This window comes from Podarcis gaigeae, assembly GCF_964106915.1.
Source record: "Podarcis gaigeae genome assembly, chromosome: 3".
Classification (NCBI taxonomy): domain Eukaryota; kingdom Metazoa; phylum Chordata; class Lepidosauria; order Squamata; family Lacertidae; genus Podarcis; species Podarcis gaigeae.
The window spans coordinates 39,497,921-39,522,392 of NC_139680.1; the positions used below are offsets into that span (position 1 = coordinate 39,497,921).

The 24,472-nt window shown below is 45.1% G+C and overlaps 1 long non-coding RNA gene across 1 annotated transcript; it reads right to left on the reverse strand.

The window, feature by feature from the left end:
• Nucleotides 1–72: 72 nt before the first annotated feature.
• Nucleotides 73–23,361, reverse strand: LOC310840760. The gene is made up of 4 exons (XR_014562103.1): nucleotides 23,208–23,361; nucleotides 12,718–12,922; nucleotides 2,319–2,377; nucleotides 73–201 (listed from the first exon to the last, which is right to left on the reverse strand). It is a non-coding gene; the product is annotated as an uncharacterized lncRNA (long non-coding RNA).
• Nucleotides 23,362–24,472: the final 1,111 nt, after the last annotated feature.

Sequence of the window (24,472 nt, forward strand, 5' to 3'; positions counted from 1 at the left end):
TGGTGCATCATTTGTTTAATGAAAATTGTGATCCTTGAGATTTAAGTACAAAGAGGGTTAGGGACTCCATGTTCTGATTTATTTATTGTTAACCTTGGCTCTGTCTTCTTTTTTTTCCTGCACCATGGTGCTCCTTGCCTGTCGTCTTGATCTTGTCTAGCCCATAACAATTAAAAAATTGTCTGCAGTTCATTTTCTTCTCTGTGTGAAAATAGAAGGGGAGTTAAAGCTCTTCTCATTTGATTTCATTTGACTGATAACCTTCTTCATTAATTCCACAAGATCATGTTTTAATATCTGTCTCAATGGAACTCCGGGTAATGATGAGTGACAGCATAAAGAACCACATTTCTGAGAAACAAAAAATGTATTCAGTGGAATGAACAGAGAATCCCATTTGCGTATAGACCCTCTAGGAAAAAAATGTAAAGAGAATGGGGATTTTCTTGCTATATATTTTGTGGTTTGTAGGAATAAAACAAGAGGCTATTTTCACTGGTGACACTCTAGCTCATTCTCCCCCAACATGGTGTCCACCAGAGGTTTTGGAATATAGTTATCCTCATTCCTGACCATTGACTAGGACTGGCTAGGACTGATGGTAATTGTGTTCTACAACATCTGGAGGACAACAGTTTGGGGAAGTCTGCCTAGCTTGACCTATGAACCTGAATAAGAAGGCCTGGCTGTTTTTGAAATGAACCTTCTGTTCTTATATTCATTGTTCTGACAGGCTATTGCACTCCATTTGGTTAATCATATCAAATCAATCTACGTAGGCCATGTATTTTGGGAGCCAAAACTGGAAACATGATGCAAATTAGTAGACTTCATCATGCTTGAGAGCCACTGTAGTGTAGAAAAGCCAGTGTGGTTTGTATGTAGACTACAGTGGTACCTCGGGTTAAGTACTTAATTCGTTCCGGAGGTCCGTACTTAACCTGAAACTGTTCTTAACCAGAAGCATCACTTTAGCGAATGGGGCCTCCTGCTGCCGCCATGCTGCCACAGCACAATTTCTGTTCTCATCCTGAAGCAAAGTTCTTAACATGAAGCACTATTTCTGGGTTAGCGGAGTCTGTAACCTGAAGTGCATGTAACCTGAAGTGTATGTAACCCGAGGTACCACTGTATCTTTATGGGGAAACCTGGATTCACATGTTTGCTCAGCATGGAGCTCACGGGATGACCTTGAGCATTCACACCGTCTCATCCCCATATTGTTACTGAGATACTAAGATGGATATTTCTGCAAACACCACCTGAGCTCATTGGAAGAAAGGTGGGATAGAAATGTCATAAGCAACTATTAGAAGTTTGGATCAGCATTTGTTGTGCGTAGTGGGCCTTTATAAGAAGATGTGAGCTAATCCCAGTGTTTCTTTAGAGCAGAGCTAAGGAACCTTTGGCCCTCCAGGTGTTGCTAAATCTCCCATCACCCCTAATTTCTGGTCATGCTGTCTCAGGCTGATGGAAATGGAAGCCCAACAACATCTGGAGGGTCAAAGGTTTTCCAGCCCTGCTTTAGAGAAGAGAACATGGGCCTACCACTCCACCTCCAGTCTCTCTCAGAAGACTCACCTTGATAAGCAAGATGGAAAGGGGAATGGGAGGGTCTTGTCTCTTACACATGATTTGTACACCTGAGGTCCAGTGTAACTGTGAGGCTTATGTTTCATTCCTCCCTTGCACTTCCAAGCTTGGGGAGCAATCCTGTTGCTTTCATGCTAGCTTCACAGAAGTTTAGTCTTCAGAAACTATGTCTGGCTGTCCCTCCATTCATGGTGGACTTGCAGTGGCTGTAATAACGCCTTCAAAGTAGTAGTGTTCATTAGACATTTCTAAAACAGTCTTTATGCAAGTTTATTTAAGGAAGTGACAATAAAAGTGAATATTAGAGGTATTCTGTGATTTTAAGTCAAGCAAAACTGTTGGCATGGCCTTCTCCTGCTCAAGAGACTGAGCTGGCCTTTTGCCCACCGAAGGGCATATTCTCATGACCCGTTCCATGTGCTACAGCTGCGGTTTTCAGTCAGTCAGCAGTGACTTCCAGCTGGAGTTGCTATACACTCAGTTGCTTGTAGGAATGCCAGTGGCATGTGCCAGACTTGGTGCCTTTTGACATCCCAGTAGGAGAACAGCTTTTCAACAGATTATGGTGCCATGTAAATGCTATTTTGTGTGCTTTGTCAAGCTGTCAGCATTTGCACAGCCACCCACTGAAAGCTAGTGTGGCAGGAAGTCAGCAAGCTGACCAGGGCGGCTGAAAACTCAGGCCTCATTACCACTTGTGGCCAACCAAGTGGAAAGCAACTCACCAGTCATGAATTCTGGCCTTCCAGGCCCTTGACAATATCCTGGCCCTCTTTTTAACTGCCTAGGACTGCAAAAATGTGGGAGACAACTGAGCATCTGGTGGGCTGCAATACATGGTGCTAAGCTGCATTTGGCTTGGTGGGTCACAAGTTGCATTTCCCTGCAATAAGAAGAGGCCATAAAAAGATTTAAGTCCCCCTTCCCCAAGTTGGAATTATATGTAGGGGGGGGGGGAGTCCTCTTGAGTGTTTCGGTTTTCAAATGTTTTTCAGAAGCTGAACATCCAACCCAGCTTCCACTTGAGTACAAGAAGCTCCTGCAGCCAATCAGAAGCCACACCTTGGTTTTTGAACTTTTCAGAAGTTGAACGTACTCCTGGAACTGATTTCGTTCAAGAACCAAGATATCACTGTATTTGGTTTCAGTTGCTGTCTCTCACATTGCATGTAACATAATTAGTTTTGTTCTAGCACAGTAACTCCTTTAACCTCCCATGCACTTTTAAGAACCTAATCTGACCAGATAGGCCTTGTAATGTGAGTGATTTGCGTGCTGAGGTCCCCAAGACACCCCAAACCCAATAACTCAAACTTCACACATTATTTTTGTTTAAGGTTTTTGGCATAATTTTGGCCACAACTTTATTATCAATACAAATTGTGAGTGGTTGCTTAGGCATTGGTTAGACTATCTGTCCTCCCCGCCTTGGGGACAGCCCTGACTCCGTAGTCAGTGCGGAAGAGCAAGATCAGGGTCAACTGGAGCTGCGAAACAGACCCTCAGCTAATCCCCGCATGCTCCTTGGAACTTACACGGCCCGCACCCTGCACCAAGGGTTTGGACGAAGGGGATGGTAAGTTCCAGAATTCCTTTAACGGAATACCCGTGCAGCATTGGAGGGGCAGGCCCAGCCTATCCATACCCCTCCACCAACCAATTTTAACCAATGCCTAACCGCCAACCTTACAAGTTGTGACGATTTGCTACGCAGTAGGCAAAACCCAATTGGCACACACTAATCAGCCAAGAGGTAAATTCCTACTGGGCCCCCGCACCAAGGCGAACGACCCCATGACAGGCATAGCAAGGTCAAGCGAAGCCCAACAAGGGAGGGCGGGCGGGAGATCCGATGTCCACAGCAAAAGAGAAAGAGAAAGCTGTGGACCTTGCTTAAATAGCCACTGACCCCACCCCTAAGTTTGCAACATCAACTTTCCCCAGATAACCAGATCCTCCCATCTAAACAAGCCCTGGCTTTAACTTGCCTAGCAATCATGGGGTGCCTTGTATAGCCCCATCCGCAACCCGTGCTCTCCTTTTAGTGAGAACACGCTTTGCGTGCTGAGGTCCCCAAGACACCCCAAACCCAATAACTCAAACTTCACACATTATTTTTGTTTAAGGTTTTTGGCATAATTTTGGCCACAACTTTATTATCAATACAAATTGTGAGTGGTTGCTTAGGCATTGGTTAGACTATCTGTCCTCCCCGCCTTGGGGACAGCCCTGACTCCGTAGTCAGTGCGGAAGAGCAAGATCAGGGTCAACTGGAGCTGCGAAACAGACCCTCAGCTAATCCCCGCATGCTCCTTGGAACTTACACGGCCCGCACCCTGCACCAAGGGTTTGGACGAAGGGGATGGTAAGTTCCAGAATTCCTTTAACGGAATACCCGTGCAGCATTGGAGGGGCAGGCCCAGCCTATCCATACCCCTCCACCAACCAATTTTAACCAATGCCTAACCGCCACCCGAGCCCTTTACGCTCGCCGCCAACCACTCACAGACTAAACCACACCCTCAACTTGGACACCACTGCATCCAACCAGACATCATTCCCCAACGGGGAAAGATGCACCCCATCATCCCTGAATAATTCAGAGGCCTTGAACGAAATCAGAGGGTGAGGAATCACAAATCCGCCCAAACCAACCACCAATTTGCTTGCCGCGGAATTAATCCGCTTCCTAACTCTTTCGGTGGCCGCCGGGCAAGGGCTACCCCTCCAAATGCGGCGTTTCAGCAGCTGCGACCAAATTAGTGTGGTTGAAGGCACCAAGGCCGCCAAATCCCTCAAGTCCAGTAATATGGCAGCACGCAGCCCAAAGCAGGAAGAGGAAACCATATCATTCTCCCCCAGCTGCACCACTATCGCTGTAGGGGGGCCAGCGTGGAGGACCCGTCTGTGCATGAGAGGCAATAATTCTCTCCACTGCATCCCTCGTCTGGAAATCCAGGACACCTGCACGTGCTGCGGAAGGCCCAAGCCAGCTCCCAGACCAGATTGACGAGCTCTGACAGCGGCCCAGTGCACAATGCTGTGTCCCACTATCCAAATACGGATAGCGGCCAGACCTAGGGTTAAAACACAAAAATGTCAGTACACACACCACCATTATTTCCTCACATATACTTTGAATGCATCCGATCTCCAACGACCCAGGTCCTTTATCCTCCTTGCAGACAAACCCCAATGGGCAGCTGTCGTTGCGGCACCAATACGGAAGGAGTGAGGAGCAAATTCCGATGCTTTGCGGCCGCAGGCCACTACCACCTTGCGCATCACCTTAGTGAACTGATGCCGGACTAAAGGGTGCCCATTTTCATGAATAAACAAAGGCCCCTCGCCTGCCGGCCGCAAGGACAAGTATCTCTTAAGATCCTTTACGGGGCAAGGACCCTTCTCTCCCGTTGCCGAGAGCCGAATGACGGCTCCCCTACCCACCTGGTCGGTCTTCGAATTCCTGATATGCACCCTCAGGTCCGACTGTGACATGCTCACGTCCTGCAACAGCAAACCCCTGGAACCTCCATCCCGTTTTTGCTCCAGGACCACCTCGCCTACCCTCAGTGCCCCAAAGAATGCCAAGGAAAAGGCTGCTGAAAATAGACGGGCCTCAAACTTGGACCAACAGATGCTCCGCAGTTTACTGCGCATCTGTATCAGCAACTCAAAAGTGATGGGACTTCTGGGAACAGTCCTCGATGGGGTGAGCCGTCCCCATCCCTCCAATGCCCGGCGCACCACAAACTTCCTACATGGGTCCTTGTCAAAAGTGGCCCTGCTAAAGAAAGAAATTGCTGCCGAGTGAAGTCGCAGGGTCCTAGCCGCCCGGCGCATCTGGAACAAATGTGCCAGATACTTAAGCACCTGGGCAGTAGAATGAGGGGTGATGACCGCCCCCGCCGATTGGCCATTAAAGGACAGAAAATCAGCCCAGGCCTTCTTATAGGACCTTAGCGTGGAAGGGGCGACTGATGCTGCTACTCCCTGTGAAACTAAGTGTTGCCAAGGTTCCAGAGATGATCCGGGAAAATCTCCGGACGGTCTCGAGCCTCTGGCGCCAATGACCTGAATCGTTCCATCTGAAAACGGGACAGAGCATCAGCAATCTCGTTAGAAATACCCGGAACGAAGCGAGCAGAAAATACAATATTAAAACGCAGACAGTGCAAAACAAACACCCGAAGCAAGGCCGAAACCCTAGACGACCGGGATGACTGCTTAGCTAAAACAGTCACTACTGCCTGGTTATCGGACCAAAAACAAACCCGATGGTCCTTAAAATGCTCGACCCACAAGTGTACCGCAACAACTATGGGGAAAAACTCAAGAAATGTCAGGTCTCGAGTTATCGCTTCCCCACACCAAGCCTGGGGCCAAGGTTCAGCACACCACCTGCCGTCCCAAAACAAACCAAACCCCAGTGACCCTGCCGCGTCCGAATGCACTTGAAAATCATTGTGGAGGTTCAAAGTGTCCTGCCACAGTGATACGCCATTAAATTCTTCCAGGAATTCCAGCCACACACGGAGGTCGGCTTGCACTTGGGCGGACAAACGAACCCTATGATGCGGTGCCTGCAGCCCCGAGGTAAGTTTGGCCAGGCGAGAGCAGAACGGGCGCCCCGGCGCCACCACCCTGCAAGCAAAGTTTAAATGACCTAGCAACGACTGAAGCTGTCGCAAGGTAACCTTCCTCAATGGGAGCAGTTCTTCAATGACCTTCCTTAAAGCAACTAACTTATCTGGCGGCAAACTAGAGGTTTGGGCCACTGTATCCAACAAGATACCCAAATAGGTAAGTTGCGTAGTGGGACCCTCAGTTTTCTCTGCCGCTAATGGAACCCCCAGGTCTTCAGCCAGGGACGCAAAGGCACGCAGCAGAACCACGCAATTCCCCGTGTCCCTCGCGGAGGCCAGTAAAAAGTCATCCAAATAATGCGTAACCCCGCCCAAACCGGTTCTGTCGCGCAAGGCCCATTCCAGGAATGAGCTGAAACACTCAAAAGCCGCACAAGCTACCGAGCAGCCCATGGGCATAGCCTTATCAAAATAGAATCCCCCGTCAAACTGAAAACCCAGCAGCCAGAAATCCTCAGGATGAATTGGCAACAAACGAAAAGCCGACTCAATGTCGCACTTGGCCAATAGGGCACCAGGCCCAAACTTCCTTATCATCTTGATCGCATGATCAAGAGAGGCATACTTCACCGAACAGAGCTCCGGGGGAATTACGTCGTTAACCGACGTATCATTAGGATGAGAGAGGTTATGAATTAGGCGAAACTCCCCCGGGGCCTTCTTGGGAACTATTCCCAAGGGTGAAATGTGCAAATTAGGAAAGGGGGGGGTGGCGAAAGGACCAGCCATACGACGTAAAGCCAGCTCCTTTTCAATTTTCTTACGCGCCACACCAGGCATGTCCTTAACGGATTTCTGGTTCCTAGGATTCTGGGCTACAGGGGCCACGACCACTGGGATCCTAAATCCCAGCGAAAAACCATTACTCAAATACGACGCTGACTCTCTGTCTGGGTAAGATTCCAGTAACGCCAGTAACGGCTGTAGCCGAACCGGAGTATAGGCCAAAGAAAAGATATCACTTTCCTGCTCCGGGAACAGGAGGCTGGGCAGGGACCTTGGGGGGCTGCTGGGAGCCCCCTCCCCTGCGAAAGGGCCGCCTGGCCGCGGAGCAAGCAGAAGCCGAGTGGCTCCCAGAGCATTTGTCACAAAGGTGTGCGAATTTACAGGCTTGACGTTGGCAAATGCCCTTATTAAAGTCCCAGCAGAACCACTTGCGCCCAACTTTTTGGGTGGCAGGCTTGAATTTTTGCAACTCAGAAGCCTTCTTCTCAATACGTGGTGCCACATAAGTGGTCCACACATCCAAGTCCTTCCTGTCCCAGCGGGCCGTCGGTATCTTGGCCGCCCTACGCCTAAAGTTCTGGTCATATGATAATGCAGCAGTCTCGCCAGCCATCGTAAAAGCTGAACGGACAATAGACAGATAAACCCAGAGGTGCAGAGACCTCTTGGGATACGCTGCAGAAATCACACCAGCAAAAACCTGGAAACTATCCATCCAACGTTCAAAAGTCCTGTCAGCCTTTGCTACAATTGTCCGTCTTTTGGGAACGGAAAGGCCCTTGTCCAGCGGCTCCCGACCATCAAGCGGAGGAGCCAAGCTGAAAATATCCACGTAGCGGCCATCCAGAATCCTAGACCGCAATTTGGAAGACAAGTGGGCACCAGGAATAATATCCCTAGCAGAATTGGTGGAGACTCTTACGTCAGGCACCAGGACCCCTTCTCAACACTCCTGTACGGCGCCATACCTGGCCCTATGAGAATTTGCCCTACGCTCCCAAACCCACTTTGGCAGCCCCGACGACTCCCCGTAGCCCCAGTAAAGCTTAAGGGGGGCCCCCTCATCACTGCTAGAGCTGATGGAGGAAGTACCTGAAGTGGAGGACGATGTGTCCCTCCGTCTCTTCTTAGAGTGCCTCCTGGAGCCCCTTTTTCGGCGACGATGCCCACCGGAAGAGGACCTTGGAGGAAGAGGAAGACTGTCTTCAATCGAAGAATCTGACGCTTCACCCTGTTGCACTGCACCTGGGGCTGACTGAACAGAGACAACTTGTGAATGAACTGGATTAGAATGCCCCAGCGCTGGGGGCCGTACAGGTGAGCCCCGTACAGCGCGGCCCCGGGTCGATGCGCTTCTTCTGGCGCCGACCCTGGCACGACCACGGCCCCTAGGCACTGCATCCTGCGATACAGGCAGCACCGAAGGTTGGACCTGCGGAGCATCAGGTAAGCCAACTCCGGCTAACAGTGGCTCCCCTTCTTCACTAGATGATGATGCAGGAGAGGAAACATCCACCGGGGGAGGCGGGAATGCTGATGACGTTGACGGGGTCGAGCAACGGTGTAGCAGGCCATCCATCTCCGCCTCTACCCTTGCCAGTGTCACCGGGTCGCCAGACAAACTTGAAACCATAGCCTGGATGCGTTTCAAGGACTGACCAGGCTGCGGAGATCGCAAGGCCTGGGATGGGCCTTTTATAGGCCGCTTCGAGGAGCGGGCTGGAACAGGCCTTCCTGCTGCCTTCTTAGGAGCCATTCCTACTACTGGTGAGAAAAGAAAAGAAAATAAAATTAAGTAGAGAAAAAAAAAAAAAAAAACCAACTAAGTTCTTTAAGACGCTAGAATCTGCAAGAAAATGAAGCAGAATGAATTAAATAGTTAATTAAAACTAAGACCTAGACTATAAAATGATGCACCAGTAGACAGGAGGCAACCACTTGCTTACAGATTATGCAACAGATCGGTAACCCAGGAGCAGCTGGGAAGAGCACCAGCCACCAAATCAGAAGCTGTCCAATACGGAAACAAACCACAACCTTGTGCTCTTTACCAGCACACACACCTACACTAGCCGTCCAGGCTGCGTGCAATTGAAGAAATTAATTGCCTGCAAACATATCAACTGCCACAAGAGGTCGCAGTAGTACCAATTATACTCAGCCTAGGATAAAGCAACCACCAGGCCCTGCAATTACTAGGCCTGAACGCTAGAGGCCGCCACGTGGCCGAGAGGAATCAAAATGGCGCTCCCGCCTAATGAGGCTGCAAAATGGAGGCCTCACAGCTCTCCGCTCAAATCAATGCACCTCTGGGGACAACCAGCGGCACCCAGCCCCCCAGCAACACCAGGCCGGCCTCCCAGGGCCTGCTACAGGGCAAGGTAAGCCACCCCTAGCCAGGCAGCCAGCCGCAGGGAAGCAAAGGCCCTGAATAGCGTTTTCGCGGGGGGGGGAGGGGGGGAGGAAAAAAGGCCCGAAAACACAGGCCGCGGCACGTCGCGGCGCGAGCGCGCCCACCCCCCCACAAAGCGCGCACCCCCGGCTCTCACGGGGAATCGGGGCCCCGCTTGCCTTCGGAGGCCGATGCAGGCCTCTCCGGAGCCTCCGGAGGCCCAGGGAGCGCCAAATCGCAGGGAGGCCCCCGGCACCTGCAGGCCCAGGCGGCGGGGGGGGGGGGATCGCGCGAAAGCCGCCCAGGAGGCCTACTCCGGCACCAACAGAAGCCTGTGGGGAAGGGAGAAGCAAGGACAAACTGAGAAGAAATGTTCCCTTGACTGGGGATCGACCCTGCAAGAGGGCAGGGGAATTGAGGGAAGCCCTCCCCACACGGCCCCTGGGCCCAGGCCGAGCACCCCCCCCCCGACTAAATTAAAGGGAATCAAAACAAACAGGAAAATTAAATAAAGTGGGGAAGGATCTTTCAGCAACAAATTAAAGAAAGAGGAGAAAATGGAGGAAGAAAAACAAAGGGAAAAGGTATACGACCCAAACTTCTGCTGTAGTCACTCAGAGATCCGATGAGATCCGATGTCCACAGCAAAAGAGAAAGAGAAAGCTGTGGACCTTGCTTAAATAGCCACTGACCCCACCCCTAAGTTTGCAACATCAACTTTCCCCAGATAACCAGATCCTCCCATCTAAACAAGCCCTGGCTTTAACTTGCCTAGCAATCATGGGGTGCCTTGTATAGCCCCATCCGCAACCCGTGCTCTCCTTTTAGTGAGAACACGCTTTGCCATCCTGGATGGAAGAATTGATGCCATTCTCTATTAATCTGCTGGTTAACTTCCAGATATGAAAGAAATCGTGTGGTTTTTTTAACTGGGAGCTTTCTTTTCTCCTCCTCCTCCTCCTCCTCCCCCCAGCCCCCAGCCCCATTTCTGTTTTTTGACTCCATCCCTCAAATTCTATACATGCTTTATTTCATCCTTTGGCTATTAACTTGGAAATTTTTCTCCCACCCTACATCCCTCCTCCTTGCATTCTTCCCATCAGCGATCTTTTTCATCTGTTTTAAGTACAAGTCAAAACATTTGCTTGTGGTAATGTTGGCTTGACTTACCATTGCAACATTTAGCTTCTGTTTCTAGGCATGTAATCAAACACTAGCGTTAGTGGGAACTCTGTAATTGTATCATTAAAAAACAAAAATCTATAAATGCCCCCGTATAAAAGTTAGCTTTCCTTTCATGCTGAAATGTTCTATTTCTGCATAGATAAAAACATAAAGCTATATTTAAATACATCAATCAAATATTTGTGGGCACATTTTCAGTCCAATAATCTGTGTTGGGCTACAGTAGCAGAAGGCTTGTGGCTGCACAGCAGGAACACACTAACATTGAGAAAAAGGTCCTAACCCTATGATGATGCAGGATAGATTAAGGTCAGAGCTAGGATTTCTTTTTTAACAAGATGGGATGAGGTGAACTATGAGGGGAGCTTTGTGGTTGCCACAGCCCTTTGCTTGCTCCCTTTGAACATTTGTGAACACTTGTAAGAGTTGCTGAATTTGTTGAAATTCCATCCATGTTTCCCTGCCTCAACCATGGTTTCTTGGAAGTAACACTATTTATGCCACCAATCTTTCTAACCAAATTAAATAAATAGTAGAGCCTGCTTGGTTGTAGGTGTGGTTGGCTGATTGTAACCTTGCCACAATTAAGTAATATCCAGTCAAGACTTTGGAACATCAGCTGGTTCAGAACATGGCAGCCATGTTGTTGACAGGATCTAGTCACTGTGAGGTTATTGGAGAAAGGGGCTTTTGTTTCTGTGCACAATTTGAAGTGCTGGTTTTAACCTTTCTAAAGCCTTAAATGAAGGATGGTGAACCTGTGACTTTCTAAAGCTTTGTACACACTGTAACCCTGAAGGTGTTGAAATGGAAAAAGTGAAACTAAAAACCATCCTTCATTTTGGCTAGTTTGGCATTTTCACATAAACTGCTCGTTTGCTTGCTTCTCCTAGTCTAAAACTTGATAAAAGGCCAGCAAGGTGTTTGTTTGTTTGTTTTTAAAAACTGGTTCATGTTTTTTGTCTTACAATTAAAATAGATGAAGCAGGAGGAGGTGAATGGTAAGGTATTTTTTCTGTGAAAGGTATTCTTTCACTTACTTTATTTGTAACAATGTATGGTACCTCTTTCAACAAATGCTGCATTTTCAAAGCTCTAGGAATTATGTGAATAGACCCCAGGCATCATCACAGAATATTTTAGCACAAAATCCTTTTAATCTTTCAAATGTGATTTCCTTTTTAAAAAAATTCTTTGACTATAAAATCATATTTCAAAGCAGGAAAGTTCCAAGTTAGTCTGCAACAGGATTCTAATATATATGTATTTAATATGAAAAGTCTCCCGTGTGATATTGTGAACTGTACCACATATTTGACACTTTGTTTTATTGTGAACCGTACTCCTTGACAGACTTAATTGCTTTAGCAGTGAAATGTCAAGTATTGACAGTCGGTTACGTAGGTAAAATCTAATCAGTTTGTGCAGGCACGATGCAGGGTGGACCAACTCACTTAACTTTTGTACCTTTGATAGAAACCATGCTCATTAAAATAATTCCTGAATTACCACACACACACACACACACACACACACACACACAAGTTATTGTCCGTTCCAGCAGTGCTATTGCTGCACATCACACCAGCCATATAGCTAATTGCTTATTCACTCTCACATTCTCTCACCTATGAAAAGTGTTGTTCCTTCAACCATTGGCAAGGCAGAACAATCCCAGTGTAAAAGATGAGACACAACTCTGACATGGGCAGTGGGAACAGACAGAAGCAGCCTTTCATTTAAAAAAAAATGAAAACTGGAAGCTGATGGAGCAAAAAGCTGCCGATCTGGGACATGTCCAAGGTTTAAACAAGAATTATGGATGATACTGTTGCTATAAAACAGTGGTCACACTCCAGAGAGGTCATTAGGTATGCCTCAAGGCTTGTACATGTCCAGCTGAACCTCTGAACTTATCTTTGAAACGCAGCTCCCCAAGCTGAAATGTAAACGACTTTTGAAGTTTTCAGAAGGGGCTTTCTCACAGGACAAAGGCATAGAGAGAGAGGAACGTCTAATGCCCTAGTGGGCAGTAGTATGACTCGTGAGGTATTAATTTGGAACTGCCTAGAATTCTTATATTCATGCTTTAATATCTAGCAAAGGCAGATTATGTACTGAATTCATGCCTCACAGTTTTGTAATTAGGATTAGGGCTAAAATGAAAGTACTTACTTTTTTCCAGGAGGTGGCCAAAAGTAACTTCCCACTGCACCCTTTGACAATTTTTCTGCAGCTGCTTTAAAAGTCAACATGTGTTCTTCTGTGTCACTCTCTCTGAATTTTCTTTGTTTGTCCCTTGGCGTAGCCAAACCCAGTTGACTACATAGGATGGTGATTCTTCAACACATTCACTCAGGGATCACCAATGTGACTAATCCTAGAAGGGGAGGGAAGAGCACTGATACTGAATTTTTATAATGATTTTCCTGCACTATCAGCTAGGGAAAATGATGGTACGAAACAGGACTGGGAAAGAAGAATATTCAAAATTAAACTCTACTTTGGGAAATGCTTCTCCTTCCCCCCCTTAGCCCAAATAGTTGTTTCCTGCTTAAAAACCAAGTCAGGAGAATATTTGGAGCAATCCTAACTTGTATTTATTATTAATCCTACCCTTATTTCTCTTGCTCTGAGAATGTCATCATTTTTTAGTGTTTCATAAATGTTCTGAGGGTACCAGTGCATTTTCTTATTTAACTTACGGCTATTGATATTTTTTTTACTCTGTTTCAGATGCAGGAATCTCTGTCCCATGCCCTTGTTCTGACTGGATGATGCAGCGTATCAAGAAACTCAGAATATCCCTGCTCTTTGGAGAAGTCAGTCGATTTGCTGTTGAGTTGCAGCATGCCAATGAGGTACTGTGGTGCTTGAGATTTTATGCTGTCATAAAGATTTAGCTGTTATAGATTTCACCTTGACACTGGAGAGCTATTGTACTTGAAGTTTAAAGGTGCCCAAAAGAGAGCCTTCCATGCCGCCTTTCAGCTGTGCTTAAATCACCAGATTTGTAAATATATTTCAGGATTGTCTATAGGCAGGAGATTCCATAGAAAGAAAAGAGTGGTTTCCCATTCCCCCACTGCCTTCCTCCCTTTGCAGCAGTCTTTGAGGGAACCATAGGCACCAACTCCTGGGGACCAAGGCAGTTTTGTCCCCCATGTAGTTTTTGAGGGAGTAAGGCCCCCTCAATTTTCAGAGGGTGTTCAGCTCTGCCCGCTGGCTTCTCATGACATCAGGAAGGCATGTGTCGTTGCCCCCTTAATACGCTGGAGAAGCTGGCACCTCTGGAGGGAACTATGTAACCTATGAGCCAACACATACACTGCTAATCCATGCAGTGTCAGAGAAAGGGAGAGAAGGAATTTCTTTGCTGCTCACACCACCACACCTTACAGCTTTTAAAAAAGTAAACGGGAATGTGCTTCAGCATTGTGGGGCTCCTGGGCAATGGGGTGTGGAGGTGGGATCAGAAAAACAATCTCTTCTTGTTTGGGGGGGGGATTAACTAACTATTCAGTCCAAGCCAAATTTTGGAGAGTTCACTTGTTCCTGTGTTTTAATACCTTACCACTTCCTTTTCTGCCTCTTCTACACGCATTGTCCATGCGTGGATTCCTATACTACCAAACACCTAGCTCATCACTTTGGGCCTTTGTCCCATGTGTGGAGAGTTGTGTTCATGAAACAGCTGCATGTATATATTGTCATGCACAAGGCATGATCAGGAGCCAGCACTGTTTAAAAGAAAAATTCAAGGGACTGAAATTATTTGCATTGAATTTTAATATTTTAGATTCACCAGACATGTGGGGGGGGTGAATAGTATTGTGTCAGTATGAGCCTCTTTAATTTAGGTTTAGCAACTTGTAGAATTGTTCATGGATGTTTAAAGGTGCTTGCTATATTTATATTTAACTTATATTATATTATATATACTTATACTTATATTTAATTTTAATTTTTGGCATGTATTCTTAATGCACCTTTGAATTACAGGATTTTGCATGAAGGTTTTTGTGTGTGTTGTTATTTGTTTTACTATTCAACTAAGTTTTATACTGAATTAGCCTCTGACCAAACTTATATTAATTTCAGTGGGACTACTCTGAATAAAACATAGTTGACTACCACCCTCAGGACTTATACAGCATAATTCAAATATTTTGTATACATTATCTCAGTAATCCTTACAACGGGCATATTAGGTAGACTTGTATAAGGTGCCACTGATTTCTGTCAGGAGCTAAAAATGCAATCTTGGGAGTAAGCCCTATTAAACACACACGTCTGAGTACACATATACAGAATCAGACTGTAAGATTGAGCAAATAGCAGCTCACCTGAGGTCACTTATTTTGAATTCATGGTTGCTTTGAACCATTAATTTGCTGACTTGCAGCTCGCTCTTGTGGCTGCTCTGCTATACCAGCTCTCATTGTTCCAGCATCCACATAAAGCAGCATGGCTTTCAGAATTATGGCAGCCTTCAGGTAAACCTCCCAGGCTGGATTCAGCCAACAAGTCCGGCTAGTGGAAGCCCATGCAAAGACTTCCACTAGCACATTGGGGATCTCTCCTCTCTCCTGTGCAGGAAGGAGAGAGATATTGTTTCATCTGACAAGCTGAAATACTTGCAATGACGGAACAATGGCCAAAATATATTAAATAATAAATAAATTATGAAGATAATGCATGCACACAAAAACTTATACCAAGAACAAACTTTGTTGGTCTCTAAGGTGCTATTGGACAATTTTAATTTTTTTTTATATATTTTGACTGCGTCAGACCACCACGGCTACCTACCTGAATCTGGAACAATGGCCTTAGCACTTCGTTGAGTTCCTCTCTGTGCGTTTCAGTGATGATAAACAGTGGATCATATCATAGTCGCCTAATAGGTGGAAGCAACTGAGGCAGATATCCAGAAAGTGAACCTATGCAGAGAGTGCTTAATCTTCAAGTTAGTAGACTGCTCTAGATTGGTCTCTAAGAAATTGTAGTGGGAAAGTATCTGCCAGCTTCCTAAATGTCAAGTAGTATAAAGTACTCATTGAGAACCCAACTGCTGAAGACAGATTTAAGAACTTATGTTTCAAATGGAAGCATCATAGGAGAAAGGAATCAATGGGGAAGCATCTCAGTCTTGTCAGATGTTCTTTCTGTGTCCTTAACAGCATGACTTAAAATAGTACAATTCCTAAGAGTTGCTGCAGTAGGAGAACTGGAATGGACTGACCCAGACCCTGTGGCCTGTGAAGAGAATCAGAACTTACAGGGTTAAGCAGTTCTGAGTGACGTCTCACATTCTGAGACGTGGCTATATTTCACAGAGGGGAGTGTTTTTCTCTGTGTCTTTGTTTCCTTTCGCTTTTGCGGCGAGGCAGCGAGATGTGTGCTCTCTCGCCCGGTAATTTACATGATTAAAGACTGGAAAGAGATAAGCAAGAACGCTTGAGTGTGTTTGATTTATTACACACATGCACAGCAACAGTTTCTACGCTGCGGAAACTCTGCTACAGGGAGTCCACGGAGAGCTATCCCTGGGGGTCCAGTGGGGAGCAGAGTGGCAGGGAAGCGTCTGGACTCCATCCAAAGGCCACATGGCCATCATCTGTGGTCCTAGTCTGTGTGCATCCTCCATTAGAGGTCCATAGGCAGGCAGGACAAGAATGGGCCTTTTCTGCAGTGGCCCTACAGTTGTGGGATGCTCTTCCCAAGGTGGCTCGCCTGACACTTGCATTACATATCTTTAGGTGCCAGCTGAAAATGTTTCTCTATAGCCAGGCCTTTGGCTGATTAAGCAATCTATGGCCTTTTAAATGTGTTTGTGGGAAGGGGGTTATTGGCTTGTTTTTGTTTTATTATATATTTCATGCTTTCATTTTGTATTTTTATGTTGTAAACTGCCTTGTGATCACCGGATGAAGGGTGGTATACAAACTGAATAAATAAATAAATAAATATTAATAAATAAATATTAATAAATATAGCTCTTAAACTGGGGGGGGGGGAATTGGTTTCTCACTGTTTAAACAATATATTTTTCTACAGTTTGTATTATAATCTGATATACTTATTCCCCACCTTGTTAATTTGGTTTATTAGTAGTAGCAGCAGTAGCATACTACATTTCATAAAAAGATCACAGAAGGAGTTTCTTCAATAATATTGTCTGTTGTTGGTCCCAGCCTGGTTTGGCTGCCAATGACTTCTGTTGATTAAAGGAAAAATATACAAAGTAATGCATCATGGCAGCCAGCACAGGAGCATGATAAATGGTTCTTACATCTTCACTGTTCATACGAAGAAATAGTTTTATGGCATTCTAGGAAAGAAAGCAGGATTAGAAACAGTTATGTGCAACCAAGGAGTGGGTGCTCGCTGCTCTGCTTTCATGTATGGTGAAATTGAAGATGACACCTTAATCAGAAAACTCAGGTGTTTTCTATTCAACAGAAGAAGCAATGAAATGGATTTCATGAAGAGAAGGGATCTCTTTATCAACATTCTGTGAGAATGTAGCTTTCCATTCAGGAGAGCATGTGTGTTAGGGCTTTTTCCACTGAGATGTTCCATTGAGATGTTCCATTGAGACACAACTTGTCTGCAAGATACAGCTGCATCAATGGCATGATATCTATTGGCAATGCAACAGGAGAGGCAACTGGGCTGCACATTGATTCTCTTTGCATTCCAGAGGGAGAATTTGAAGAACTTCCCAGAACTTTGGAAAGTGGGAACCATGAATTAATGTGGGTTGCCGCAGTGAAGGGAAGACATATGATTAATGGGTTAGTTTCCTTTTGGAAGTATCTGTCTCTGAAGCCTTGATTCTACCATCTTTAAGGGGAAACATTTCTTTAAACCTGCTGACACTACAAAAGTGTCACTTTTGTAGCAAACTGTATTTAAGAATTGCACAAGTCTATTTGGTAGTTTCTTTCATCTTGTTGCTTGTTAATAAAAATGCAATTTATAAATAATTAAAATTAGAGGGTTTTCAGCTGTGAGTCTGACACACACCACACCAAAATAGCACTACCACGCCAGGGTTATAGTGGGAAATGAAGTCTGCAGTCTGACTTCTGGTGAGCCATAGAAAACTTTATGTACTTCGGAGAAGGTCAAAACGAACATTTCAAGCCAAAATCGAAGTTGGCCAGTGTTTGCAAGAGAGCCAGTGTGGTGTAGAGGTTAAGAGCGGTAGACTCGTAATCTGGTGAACCGGGTTCGCTTCCCCGCTCCTCCACATGCAGCTGCTGGGTGACCTTGGGCTAGTCACACTTCTTTGAAGTCTCTCAGCCCCACTCACCTCACAGAGTGTTTGTTGTGGGGGAGGAAGGGAAAGGAGAATATTAGCCGCTTTGAGACTCCTTCAGGTAATGATAAAGCAGGATATCAAATCCAAACTCCTCTTCTTCTTCTTACACTTCATTAAAAAGATCTATGAGTGCACCTAGCTCTTAGCTGTGAAATACGGGGCATGACCAAATCGTATTTCCTTTTCTTCAGTCCGTCTCCCATTAAGCAAAGGAAGGCTTTAAGCTTTCCAACCAGGCCTACAGTGATGCACGTGCACACGTTTGCACGAGGGCCTTTCCATGCAGCCCTAGCCATCTGCCTGAATATAAGAGAATGAGATGTGGGGAATAAGAGGTGCCCCACAACTTACAGTAACAACTTCGTGGTGAGGTCCAGCACTTATTTTTCTTGAAGAAAATCACTGACTTGGATTGAAAAAACGGCCAGGGAAAAAACATTGCTATCCAGGGTTGTAAAGACTGCAGAGAGAATAATTGGGTGCACTCTTCCCACCTTAGATCAAATCTATGCTGCCAGGTGATATAAGAAAGCGGCAGAGATAGCACAGGATAGTACGCACCCCGGAAATGATCTCTTTCAGCTTCTGCCTTCTGGAAGAAGGTATAGGGTTATAAAGACCAGGACTAGCCGCCTGAGAAACAGTTTCTATGCAAATGCAATTCTGGTTCTAAACGCAGCATAAGGGGTCTCTATAGTATAGTGTATTTTTTAGTATAGTGTATTTTATAGAATAGTATATATTTTAAAATGGGGTTTCAGAGTTTTTAGGGGTTTTTGAATGTTTTATGTAGTTTTTCAGTTTCATTGTTCTGTATGGGACAATGACAATAAAGATATCATATATCGCATATATTATATATCAAAGGCCCTCATAAGGAAGCAGCCCTGGCAGATGTATACATCTGCCCCAAATAAGCTAGTAAGGCTGTATGCTAAATTCCCGACTCTGGCGATTCCCTCCCTCTTTCCCTCCACATTTCTCTCTTTCTTAAAATGATTAGATTCAGTTTGGTGCTTTTTTCCCTTCAGTTGTCATTAAGAAATGACAGCTGTGTCTCGTGCAAATAAGCACAGCCTATTTCATACAGGCATCAGTCCAGGGGATCATTTGCTTGTTGCTTAATCTTCGTTGGTTATGGATAATTAAGATGCACCTGTTAAAAGTCCCTGCCTTGTTCACTGACATCCCTGCTTAATTATACCACATACCTGCTTCTTTGCAAAAACAAATTATTCCAGAGAAATGTGGTTTCATCTCTTTTTCATGCTCATTCATTTTGTAGCTCTAAATGGATCTGCTGCAAATACCATAGTAGAAGCAAATTAAAGTGCCCTCCATTTATAATGTATGGCCACAGTGGACAGCGGCTTACACCAGAGAAAAGCAAGTATTAATTTCACATGGCTAACAATGGCCAAAGTGGTTACTTTCACTGTTCACTTATTCAGGGTAAAATATACCGGGTTTTTTGCTCTATAAGACTCACTTTCACTGTTACTTTCACTTTCAGTGGTTACTTTCACTGTTCACTTATTCAGGGTAAAATATACCGGGTTTTTTGCTCTATAAGACTCACTTTTTCCCTCCTAAAAAGTAAGGGGAAATGTGTGTGTGTCTTATGGAGCGAATGCAGGCTGTGCAGCTATCCCAGAAGCCAGACCAGCAAGAGGGATTGCTGCTTTCACTGCACAACAATCCCTCTTGCTGTTCTGGCTTCTGAGATTCAGAATTTTTTCTTTTCTTGTTTTCCTCCTCCCAAAACTAGGTGCGTCTTGTGATCTGGTGCATCTTACAGAGCGAAAAATACGGTATATTTTTATTGGTGTACTGGTTTAAATGGACGGAGAGGGGATCCCTTGCCATTCCTAACCCGATAAGGTCAAACAATTATAACCCCGGGCCCTAAACATATTGTCCATTTTTAAAACAGCAAAAAATAAAAGGATAACATCTTGGGCATAGAAAGTTCTTTACTTATTATAAGAATACGTGTGCAATCTGCCGGCATTTGATGTTCGTTAATTTAACCTTAATCGAATTTAAAATGAAAGGGAATATATCCTTCATCATTATGGAAGCTGTCATATGTAGAAATTGATCCCAGTTGGCTTTCGGCATACACCTGGTCATCCAGGAAAAAACAGGCAAGAATTTTAAAACACAATCCTATTGATTTTGCATTCCTAAAATGGTAGCCATCATTGCGCCCAAACTGTTGTTATATCCCTGATAGACCTTTGTCTGGATTGTATCAATTTAGACTGCAGGCAGTAATTCATATGATAGATTGTCTCCTTATTCCACCAGCCCCTCATATAGAAAACTAGGCTAAGGGAACCTTTTCCCTTGTATGCTAGCTTTCCATCAAGTAACACCCCCCCACAAACACACACCCACGCCTGCAGCATGAAAGTCACTGTTTTTCCATCTATGTGAAAACTAGTCCCAAGTTACCAACTCCTGTTTGTCTCTTGGAGCCCATTCACCAGAACTTTCAGATAACTTATCGCTATATTGGTAGTCTGTCTTGCATGAACAGCTTTCATTTGCTTCCTAAATAACAATCACTACAATTGTTCCATAGATTAAGCCTGTTGCATTGCAATTCTCCTGGTGCATTTTGCTCCTGGAAATTATTTGCAAAGAGCCTTGCCTTAGAAATTATTGTTTAAAATCATCATTACATCCAAACGTTTTAAGAGTTTAGATGCCTTTGAGATGGGAGGTAATTTCCAGGCTGAGATTGTCCCTTGGGGAATTTTCCTTCTGCCAGTCAACCAGGGAATGATTACAATTCCAGAGTTTTGTGCATATAGAACCATAGTCAGAATTATTCATCTAAGAATTGCAGAAGAAACAACTCCTCTCCCTGTAATAATGCAAGTGATACTGGCAAACAAGGGGCAATATATAAACAGTCAGCTGCTGAAAAGTGATCGTTTTCTCCGTTCCCCAAAGAAGAAGCTGCAGAACCAACACCCAAAGTTCCCCCTCGCTTTCTGGCCTTTGTTTCATTTTAAATCATAAAAGCGATTGTCAAAAATGCTGCAGAAAAGACTTTCACACAGAATTGCATATCAAAGTCTCAACAGAACATTTCCTTTGCTTCAGATAAATGGACTCTGATTCAGATGTGTGTTGATTTGCAGGAAACAAAGCAAGGTTACATGTGGCAGCCATGCCATCAGCAACTGGTTCACCTTGCCTGCTTGGAAAGCAAAAGAGATTGACAAGGTTCAACTGTAGAACATAGTGCAACTTTTTTTATATTATATATGAAAGCAAGATTCGTTTGAAGTCTTTGAGAATGTTCAAGTCAGCCCTGGAGGAATGTTAGGCTTCAAAATGTTTACCTCTGGCTCTTGTTCCACATTCTACTGTTTTAAAGTGGCCATGAGGCATTGTGGGGAAGAGAAAAGCATAAAACAGGTGAGGGATAAGAAAATCTAGTTCTGTATAAGGGCAAGTGAAAACTAGCAGGTTTTTGTGATGTGTAAGGGGCAGTAGGATATGTTTGTGTGTGTGTGTGTGTGTGTGTGTGCTGTACAGTGGTACCTTGGGTTAAGAACTTAATTCGTTCTGGAGGTCTGTTCTTAACCTGAAACTGTTCTTAACCTGAGGTACCACTTTAGCTAATGGGGCCTCCCACCACCACCACGCCACCACCACGCAAATTTTGTTCTCATCCAGAAGCAAAGTTCTTAACCTGAGGTACTATTTCTAGGTTAGCGGAATCTGTAACCTGAAGCATCTGTAACCTGAAGTGTCTGTAACCAGAGGTAGCACTGTATTTGTTCTTAGCCCTGAGAATATTGCCCCTTTCCTTTCCTGTTTTCCAATGCAGACACACAGCATTCAACCAGAGCCTAACACCCTCTGAACACTGAGGGGGCCTGCAGGGGTGGAGCAATGGGGGTGCTGTGGGGGCAGGTCACACCGGGTGTCATCCTGAAGGGGGGTGACATTCAGCACACACCTCCGCCCATGACTCCCAAGCCTCCAGCAAGCGGTGGCCCTGATGGGCCGTCAGGGCCACCAACAAAGCAGCAAAGCTCCAGCCTTCGGCCGTGGCTCACTGTAGGCTTGGGAGTCATGGGTGGGGGGATTGCCCCGCTGCCCTCGCTCCCTGCTGGAGGAAGCAGGCAAACAGGCAGGCAGGGGAGAGGACAGGTGTCTTCCCACCCGTGACTCCCAAGCCTGCAGCGAGCTGGGGGAAAGGGGGCTGCTTGGCCAACAGCCAAGGAGTCACAGGCGGAGGGGTGACACCAGGTACCACCTGACCTTGCTATACCTCTGGGGGCATGGCCCCCTAAAAACACACACACATACATCGGGGTCCCCAAAAGTGCTTTGACCCCTAGGAGCTGGTGCCTATGGACTAACAGAAAGATGGAAGAAGCAGTGGTAACTGAATAGAACAGGTGCAAACTACCTCTGTACAAAAGAATGACAGGGAAAAAAGTTCTAAGCACTGGCTGTGGCTAGGATTTTAATACAACTTTAGGACAGTGGTGATAAATAACACAAATTCTTTTTTATTAGCTGCTTCTACATAAATTGGAAATTCTGAACCACAATTAACTTTGTCAGATACTTTTCAGAGGTTATTTAAAGTAAACTCCCATTGGTGAGTCGAGGTATTGGATTTACTAGCAATTATTTGTGCAGTCCCAAAATGCAAGATTAGTTCTTTTAATTAATAACCTTGTGGAGACGTTTACTGCTGCAATAGATTAATCATTCTAAAATATTCTACAGTTGCGTTATAGGACTCCCTGCCGATGTTGCGACTGCTGTAGTTTTCCACACAGAATAAAAAGATAGAAAGTCTTGATTGTACATTAATGAGTATAAGATTTTATGGCTTTTAGCTGGATGAGTTTGCTTTAGATCTGGAGTATAGAATTTTAATTGGGGATAAATGAGAAAAATTATCCTGAAATCCTCTGCTTCAACAATACAGTATTGTACCCCAAGCGTACCTTTATTGCAGTGCCGTTTTTAGTGGAAATACTTGAGGCAAGGGTTACTTGAACTTGTAATAACTATTCATAATATAAAATATGGCAAACAATATCTAGATCAGCTGTATTTCAACTTGATTGTTTGATATAGAAACAAATGATTGTGGCAATAAAATGAACCAGTTGCCCAAAACATAAAGCAATTAGTAGAAGAAATGAAAAGTGTATTGAAACAGAAGAACATATAGTGCCTGTTTCAGATCTGGAATAAGTTCAATGTCCTTTTCTATTTGATTTTATGGCAGTGATATTGGATAACGAACATAGAAAAACTTTAAATAAGAAGTGAATAAACAATCTTCACTTACTGTTTTCTAGCACTGCTGTGGCCATTGCTCACCAGGAAAATCTCAAGCACAATTTCCAGGGCAGCAAGTGGAAATTTGACACTTCATACCTCACTTCCTCTGTTCAAAAAGCCTCACAATGCAAAAATGTGAGATGCACTATTATTGTTAAGAAGCTTCTGCTATTTACCACTGAGTAACGAATATATTCATTGTCATCTAGTCTTTTTATCCATAATAATAAAAAATTGGGGGCGTTCTTTTCTTTCCTGTCGAATTTTCCCTGTTAACACTAAGTTGGCCAGCGATCTCCCTTGCCTAGCAGACTTCATGCTAGGCCAGAGCACGTTCTCCAATTGACAAATAAGGGATCACTCTTTGCCACAACTCGGGTCATTTTGGGACATCTGTCATGCAGGCCAGGGTGACGCAAAGCATCAGTCTAGGACATCCTGCAGCCCAGCTGCTGGGTTGGTGAGCTAAGTTTGTGTGACAGTGTGCGAGTCAGTGAGGAATAACTGGAGGTTTCAAGTGATATTTTCAAGTATGGCATGCAGGATTATTGAGGGCGGCGGGGGGATGAATTGAAAAGAGCATTTGTTTCTCTCCTGAAAAACAACGCACAGTTTCGGGGAGGGGGTTGTTTTATTCTTTAACTCATAGCTCTACAAATATGGAAAAGTCAAAGGATGCGTTAATGTATTGTTCCTTGGAGGAAGGGCATGCCAGCCACTGACATACCCTTCAAGTGTCCCGATTTTCCAGGGACAGCCCCAGAATTACAAAAGCTATCCAAGCTTCTGATTTGATCCCAGAATGTCCCTATTCCCCCCACCAGTGCCGCTGCTGGGAGGAGAATGAGCCAGTGCTTGTCCCAAGTGGCGGTGGCAAGAGAGCATCCTGTTGCCTCTCTGTGACCTCTCTATCACCTCTGCTGCTGGCCTCATCACTTGGACAGCTCCTAACAGCTGCTGGAGAGCAGGCTAGGAAGAGGAGAGGTTTCTGCCCCATGGCTGTGGAAGAGGAGAGGTTTCTGCCCCATGGCATTGGCTGTGAGATGCAGGCCAAGGGCAGGGCTGCCCTGGGCATGAAGAAAGGGGGAATGGAGCGCAAGGAGTCTTCTTCTTGTTTTTTCAATGCTTTGTGCATCTGCATCTAATCTTGCCCTTTTCTAAAATTTATTTGTTGGCGTGTGTCTTTCTTTTTGTAAACCTACCAAAGAATAGAATAGAATAGGGGTTTTTCTCAGAATGGTGGAGGGCATGTGTGCTGTGTCCCATAAGAAA